At 46.0% G+C, this 8,158-nt stretch overlaps 1 protein-coding gene across 9 annotated transcripts in view; it reads left to right on the top strand.

Annotated features, from left to right (window-relative positions):
* The window catches only part of LOC128345096 (uncharacterized), a 212,356-nt gene that overhangs the window by 1,272 nt on the left and 202,926 nt on the right, over positions 1-8,158 (top strand). For all 9 annotated transcript variants that reach the window (XR_008316264.1, XR_008316263.1, XM_053296499.1 and 6 more), the window contains exon 2: positions 5,626-5,703. The gene's annotated coding sequence lies outside the window, so the exon portion shown is untranslated. The remainder of the gene's footprint in view (positions 1-5,625; positions 5,704-8,158) is intronic.

Below are 8,158 nucleotides of genomic sequence, written 5' to 3'. Positions count from 1 at the left end.
ACAATCAGTGAGAAGAGCGTCCGGCAGGTCTGCAGAGAGAGCGTGTTAACCCACCCCTCCCCACAGATGATTGCCGAGCCACCCCTGGGCGGCAAATTGGCCATCCACAAGTTGGGGTGGCGGGAATTGGGGGGCCGCCTAGCCCCAGGAAGTCACAGGATGCCCTGTGCGAGTGTGCATGGCATCCTTGGGAGACCTCCAGGACCGGGAGGCTTGTTTGAGCCTCCCGGTGAGGGTCTCCCCATGTGTCGCCATGCTGCAGCGGCTCAGGCTCAGAAAACCCAGGTTAGCAGAGCACACTCTGCTAACCTGGCTTAAGAGGAGGGCCACTTTGACGGGCTAGCCTCCAGGCTCACCCACGAGGGCTGGGCTCCTTCAGTCTGGTATCCCCCCCTGGTGAGAATAGCCTCTTGCTCTATTACACTTGAATCCAGTTCTTATGCACAACTTGCAGGTGGCTGCAAGCTTCTCTGTTTTGCCTATTCTGTAAACTTCTGTGTTTTAGTCATACAGTATGTCAGTTCAGTGGAGCTCTTTGAACGGGACTTCCAGGATGAAGTCCAGCCCTCAGCACTGAGAAGGGTCTCCAAATGTCCTGGGGGGCTTCCCTGAAGCCCCCCTGCCATGCCTATCTCTTTCTCATGTGAAATGGCTGGGGGTAAGGGGGTAAGAGCTGAGCGGGCCTCCTCCATGGTGGCAGCTAAGCCACTGCTCCTTCCAGGCTGGTGGTCCTGTCTGGGCCTGCTGGAGGCCTGAGTATAGGCAAGCCATTCCTGTGCGCCTGAGCAGTGCGAGTCACAAGCATTGCAAGCCCGTGACCTCATGGGCTTGCAATGTTCGCGACTCACACTGTGCAGGTGTGCGGGAGTGGCTCGCCTGTGCTCAGGGCTCCAGCAGGCCCAGACAGGCCTACCAGCCCAGTGGAACCAGTGGCTTAGATGCCACAGCTGCCATGGAGGAGGCGTGCTCGGCTCTCACACACCCCCGTCAGCTGCACACATGGCAGAACACATGAGGAGGCCCACCCAGGACAGCTGGAGGCCCGCAGGGACAGGAGAGTAGCAGGCATGCCATGAAGTGCAGTTTCCAGATTTCCCTAAAGGGGGGCCCAGGGGTGTAGCCAGCATTGGGTGACCATGTTCAAAGAACCCAGTCCGCCGCCCATCAGGGACCGTGCCTCAAGGCCCCAACACGCCCCCCCATGTTTGACATCAGATGCAGGGGGGCTGGTTTAGCTCCCGAGTGTGGCCATGTGGCCCCGTTCGGGAATTAAATGGCCATATGAACGCAGCGCCAGCCTCAATCTAGCTCCTGAACAGGGCCGCGCAGCCCCATTTGGGAGTTAGGTGGCCAGCGCTGCGTTCACAGTGTGGCCAGGAGAGGCTCTCCCTGCCTTTAAGTCAGGGAAAAACTGCTCCTGGCCATGCTGTGAACGCAGCACTGGCCTGAATCTAATTCTCGGATGGGGCCATGCAGCCCCTTTTGGGAGCCAGACCATGCCCACCACGTCTGATGTCAGATGCAAGGGCGTGGCTAACCCCCGTGTCTGATGTCAGACGTAGGGGGCGGGGTGAGCAGGGCTGTGGCGGTGGCTGGACATAGGCCACCACTGGTTTGGCCCCGCTACTGGGGGGCATCATGGGGGGGGGCCTTCCAAAGTCCTTTAGGTCCAGGCTCCCAAAATCCCTAAGAGTGTCACTGTGTCAGCTGCTAGAACCCACAAGCATTAGTGTAGACTACAGGAGTGTCTTCTGTACTTCCCTCCATTGAATTGTGCTGAAAAGGAGATTAAGATGATGGGTTTAGGGAGAGCCATGTTCAAGCTCTATGTGGTTACAGCGTGAGGTTGCAGTTTCGATCAGCTTGGGTCAGAGAACTTCAGATTTATAGGGCTGCATGAGAGTGCCCTCAATCTATTATGTTCAAGATACTGCTAGGCAGTAATACTCAAGATGATAGCATTTATGCTACTGAATCCTAGCTTTTATAGCTAGTCGTGTGTATTAAATGTGGCATAACACAACTGCAGTAAAACTCTGAAAAATTCTTATTTCATCCTTGAAAAACCTTTAGGAGTTTTCAAGTGAAGTAGATAAAAATGAGCACATTATTATTAACCAGGTGATAATACAGTTGTGGTGGGTGTGATTACATGTGAGAGGCAGTTAGAAAAAACAGCCGGACAGCAACTCAAGGCTGGCCTTCCTAGCAGACTGAAAATTACCCATGCCAGAATAATAATTTCCAAATTCGCAGTCTATTGTAGTCAGTTTGTTAGTCCATAGACCTTTCCACACGCTACATATAAAATAAGACAAATAAATAACAAAAATCACAGATCTTCATAAAATATAAAATACACGATATAACTCTTAGTTTAAAAACTTTAAAAGACAGCATCCATAAACATTAAAAACAATCCAGTGTATTAAAATCATCACACCACACTGCAGATTCCACCTTTATTTTCAGAGCAACCCCTATCTTTATTGTTGATCTTCCAGAGTGATACTTGCTGTTAACTGTTCAGTTACTGAGGTCTTGTCCTAATGGCAACAGAAATATATTTGACCTTATATTCTGTTGCTACTCTAATAATTTCCATATTAAATTGTTGAATTTTGAGATTATATTGTTAAATCAAAATTCAAATATTCCTAAGAACAACTTTCTTGACTGAATGAAATTATGTCATCAGTCTCACAGATTTCATAGGCCAGATTTTACCTCTGGAAATTGTTTGAAAAGTTTTCTCCAGATTAAGTAGCCATCTGCAAGAACAGGTGAATCTCATCCAAAAGACTTGATTTCACATATCTTAAGAGTTGCTTTGGATGCCACTTCATTTTGCAGACTTTGGTTGTTGTTAAGGATGACATCCTGAGAGACAGACAGTTCAGACCAATGAACTGAGCCACAAAGTTTCTCATCAACTCACAAAGCCACAGACAATTCAGATCAATGAACTGGCCACAAAGTTTCACATCAACTCTGTAGAGAGAAACGAGGGCTGCACAGAAGCCTGGTAGTTCTGGGGCTAAGCCAGTAGTGATTTTCTACTTCTGTTATTAATTTCAGATGGATTGGCCAAGTGGAAGGCTACTCAACCCAGAAATGAATTGGGCCACCTTGAGTGTTCAACTTTATACTCAGACCCTCTCAAAGGAGGGATTTGAGGTTTGAAAGGATGATCAAAAGGGGTCTGATTCCTTACCCCCACTGTGTCCTGCTCTCAAAGGGGTGAAAAGCCTACTCTGGAAGCCAGTACAGGGTAGCAGTTGGTGACTCTGGCACACTCTTCTTAATTTTGTCTGGACATGCCGGTGGAAATCGCAGCCTGACCCACCAGCAGTAGAGAAAAAGGGAAGTTGTTGGCATCTTCCCTTTCTCCTCCTGCATGTTGTCTGTAATGCAGCCAATCAAATGGTAAGGTCCCTATCTGACTGGCCAGTGTTACAGAGAGCACACCAAGATTGAAGAGAGGGTGCCGATACCTCCCCTTTCTCTCTTGGCAGAATCAATATGGCAGTTTCACTTGTGAGAGGGGAGTATGACTGCCTTGATGCTGCTCATCATTCAGGCAGGAGTGTTCACTATTTCAAGCACCCCTGCTCTGAATGATTGTGGCACCTATATTGGAATTATGCTTGTGCAGGAGAACTTCCCAGAGAATTGCGCCTTGTGTTATATGTGTGTGTGTGTGTGTGTGTGTGTGTGTGTGTGTGTGTGTGGCAGGTGCCATTTGGATCCCCCAGTTTAGGCACCAAAATATCTCAGTCTGACTCTGGCCTACCTTTAGCTGCTTAACTGGATCTTGGGGGTAGCACTCAGGAATATCTGTTTTTCCAGTCAAAGGGTCCTAAGGATTCAGTCAGTAGTTCTTGACTCTCCTCCTATGTATTGCCTGCTCTGTTTGCATGTTTTATTTAAAAGGTAAACACTGGTGAAATTTTCTAACACCATTTAATTTCCTGTGGCTGGCAATTCCAGCTCTTGTTTTGTAGTACTATCTGGTAATCTTTTAAGCGGAGAGAAACTAGAGGGCTGTCTTCTTTTATTTCCCATGAGCTTTGCAACAAAGGGTTCTATTGTACAATGGAAGTGCTGTTGTTTCCCTGAAGGCTTAACTGCTCATTGTATTCTCAAATGTTATTTTTGCTTCTGGAGGCATCAGCTCTCCAGAGCCCCATATATGTAAGGAAGCTCCCTCCACCTTCCCACGCACCTGCCTGGAGGCACACAACAAGACATTGGCTTGCTAAAGCAACTATTTAATTCTTTACCAGATTCTGAGAACATCCATCACTTTCATAGGTGAGAGCTACAGTATCTTCATTGATTAAATCTTCCACAAAACTCTTTTGAGCTATACTGAAGATCTCAGGCAGTCCTTGGATCATCACCACATATGGACATTACTGACCTTTTTCTGTTTCTTAGTCAAATCTACCTCCTTCTTTGAATTCAGACCTTTCACCTGTTAAACAAAAATCTCATTGATTTAAATGGAGCTTATGCAAAGATATCTAGGTGAGGAAATGCAGACTTTAGACATGATGGCAGAATGGTTTTTGATAATGCGCTCTGCTCCAAAGTGATATAATGATAAATAATGTGTTGTTTTATTTTTTAAAAAATGTGATAGAGTTATAACAGCTTTGACAGGCTAGGACTTTGAGGATTCAACTCAAACACATCGGCTTTTTTCAAATGCAAAAATTGACAGCTAATTCTAAATATCTGTCACAGACACTTGTCATGATGCTTGTTACATGTACCAACACAATGTGACAACTGCTATGGGGCAGAATTATAGTAGAATGAAAGCTTCTAATTCTAATGTGGGTCATCAGAAATTAATGTATAGATTTGATTTATGTTTAGTTTGTTCTTCTTAAGAACACTACCATGATTGATGGCTAATTTGTACGTGACTTCTTTTGAGAGATTAGCTGGAAGAATCTTTGTATATACCCCAAATGAACTCTGTTCTGTGAACTGGAGGCATACAGATTATGCTTGCTGTCAAATCTACGAGCAAATGGACTCTAAATCTAGAGTCAGGAGTGAGCAGTGGGGTAGTCAACTTTCAGAGGAAATTAAATTGTTGAGGAGTGTAAAAATCCAAGCAGACTTTGAAAGATGTCTCCAAAGTGGGTGAATGTACAACACAGTGGCAACTGTAAATAAATAAAAAGTGATATTTTTAAAAATCTAACTTCACATCCCATTTACCCTGTGATAGAATCTGAACTTCTTGTGATTATCCAGGAAAGACTTCTTGGAATTCTGTTAAATAGTGAAAATATCAAGACACAGCTGGACAAGATGGTGTGAGATCAGTGCTCAGTTTTCCTGCAACTTTTTAAATGGCGAAATGCAGCTTCTGGGGGCAACCAATTTGAAATGAGATTATGGTGCTGAGAGTATGAGTTAACCCCTTCCATTGTACTTTTGTGCTGAGCACAATCACACACACCCCCAGCTGTTCTTTGCCCCATGGGCTTTTGACTCTGTGTGTGTGTGTGTGTGTACACACACACACACACCCCTCTTCTTTTTCATAAACTGAAAATCAGGATATACATATTTGAAATAATATTTATCTTTATCTCTCTCTCCAAGTGAGACAGTGATGGCTCAAGCACATCAAATGAACCACATGCTGCAGCAGAAAGTAAACCAAACTTGGTTTTTGAAATTGTGAGTAAATGCTTGGGTTAATGTGTTAATTATAGTAATATATTAATCTAACAAATTTATATTTTACGTTCCCACTACTTAGGTCATCAAGGCAGCTTACAACCATATTTGAATAAAATTATTTAAAATCTTAGCAGGGCTGGAATCCATATGTAGATCTTCCAACTTAAAACAGACTGCCTCACAGCCTATTGATGCTTACTTAGGTTTTGACTGTCTCAGCCTCAGCAGTAGGAGCAAAGCAGATAATTTCCACAAACAGGTAACATGATGGCATGTAGAATCACTATAGGATAGGGCATGATGGAAATGCTCTCCTCCCTCACCAATGTCCAGAGGTTAACCTAGGTAATTTTGGAGCCTGAACCTCAAGGCCTCTGGAGGCCTCCCCCTCCCCTAGAAAATAAGCATCATCATGCTCCACCAGGTGACCACACCACGCAGGACAGACTACAGAGGATTTGGGGGGCTCCAAGGGCTGTAGAGGCCCTGGACTTTGACCCTGAAGTCCAGGTGTAAGAGCGACTCTGCCAATGTCAGTGGCAGTTCTGCTGTTTTGGCCTTGGTGGTAGGACAGAAACTAGGAAGCATGCCCCTCCAGACCATATTCCAGGAGCTACGTACCTATCCACCCAAAACTTTCTTTGATTCACTTTTTAGTCAAGCTCATACCCAGGTAACCTTCATGGGCAATTTTAATAACTTTTGCTTGTAAGGAGATTGGCACCACCTCCTTAGTCCTCAGTAGGGATGTGCACGGATTGGTCCCGAGCCCATTCTAAGGGCCTCCGGACCGGTCCAGACCTGGGGCCGGTTCGGTGGTTCGACACCGGGGGGGGTGGACGTTTAAGGGGAGAGGAGGGTGTACTTACCCCTCCCGCCACTTTTCCCCCTCCAGCGCTCCCAGTTTTTAAGGCATTTGGGGTGGCAGGGTACCTCCCTGCCACCCACTCCCCCATTCCTCAACTAAAAGCTTCAAAAGGCAAACTGCATGTGCACACGCCCCGCGTGCGTCACGTCAATGCGTCCGTCAGACATGCACACACGCACGACGCACAGGACGTACAAATGTGACGTGCGCATGGTGTGCACACATGCAGTCTGCCTTTTGAAGCTTTTAGCCAAGGAACGGGGGAAGGGGCGGCAGGGAGGAACCCTGCCACCCCAAATGCCTTAAAAACCAGGAGCGCTGGAGGGGGGAAAGCGGTGGGAGGGGTAAGTAAACCCTCCCCCACCCTTAAAGAGTCCCCCTCCCCAGTTCTGGACCACAGAGGTGCGGTTCCATGTACATCACTAGTCCTCAGCACTAGCTCATAGAGAAGAGACAGCTCACTCGCTATGTGCATGTATGGTTGAAGGTATTCATGTACTTTATTTTTGCATGGCCATCCATTAGTTATGAAAGTTTTATGTTCAGTGAGCACTTAATCAGTACTGAGGGCTACTTTCCATTCAGAAGACATGATCAGTCCATGAGGGGATGAAACTATTTGCTTTATCCTCTTCTTCTGGGATCTTCTCTTGGCCTGGAAGTGGAATTCAAGATAAACAAACTGCAGTTGTATTCTGAATACCTGGAAGATATTCCACCTGGAAATCAAAATCCTGGTCATCTATTTGGTCATCTATTTGGCTATTCCTGGAGTTGCTTGACTTGATCTCCAAGTAGTAAATAAAGAAGATAAGGGTTTATGATCTGACCATGAAGTGAATTTTCTGCCCCACAAGTAAATTCTGAAGTGCCTTACCACCCAGAATCATGCTAGAGCTTCTTTTTCAGTGTCATAATACATCTTCTCTGAAGCAGTAAGCACTCTGGAAGCAAATGCAACTGTAACTTCTCTGTCCTCTTTTTGCTGGGTTGACAGCACCCACACTATATTCAGAGTGGTTACAATAGTGTGTCTGTTGGTATCAGAAGAAGTGAGAGCAGGGCTTTCAGCAATGGCTGATTTGATAGTCTGAAAATTAGCCTTCCAGAATGAATCCCAGGTAAATGCTACATTCTTTTTAAAAAGAAGAGGCATTTAAGCAATGCTCTTAAGCATTTAAGAGGCATTTAAGCATTTAAGCAACAATTTGAAGGCAAATTGTCTAACAAATTTAGAGTAATACAAAGTTCTAAAAAGGAGCAGAGTGCATCCTAGTTGTATGGCTCTGGTGCCTCTTGAATAGCATTCACCAAGACTGTTTGGGGTTTTATGCCACTCAGATATAGAGGCTATTCCCACGATCAGGCGAAATCGGGCTAGGGGAGCCTAGCCCAATTACGCCTGACCATGAGAACCACCGGGTTCGCAGGCGAGCCCTGTGGCCTCCAAGCGGTTAACCCGCTTAAGTAACCCTCCCCTAAGCCCAGGTTAGCGGACCGAGCACTCCGCTAACCCGGGCTCTACGATCATGAGTTGCTGCAGCGTGGCTCTGTGCCATGGCAACTCATGAGTAGATCCTCCAC

This window comes from Hemicordylus capensis, chromosome 2 (assembly GCF_027244095.1).
Source record: "Hemicordylus capensis ecotype Gifberg chromosome 2, rHemCap1.1.pri, whole genome shotgun sequence".
Classification (NCBI taxonomy): domain Eukaryota; kingdom Metazoa; phylum Chordata; class Lepidosauria; order Squamata; family Cordylidae; genus Hemicordylus; species Hemicordylus capensis.
Note: the sequence above shows the minus strand (reverse complement) of the source record. Positions and strands in the feature narration are given on the sequence as shown.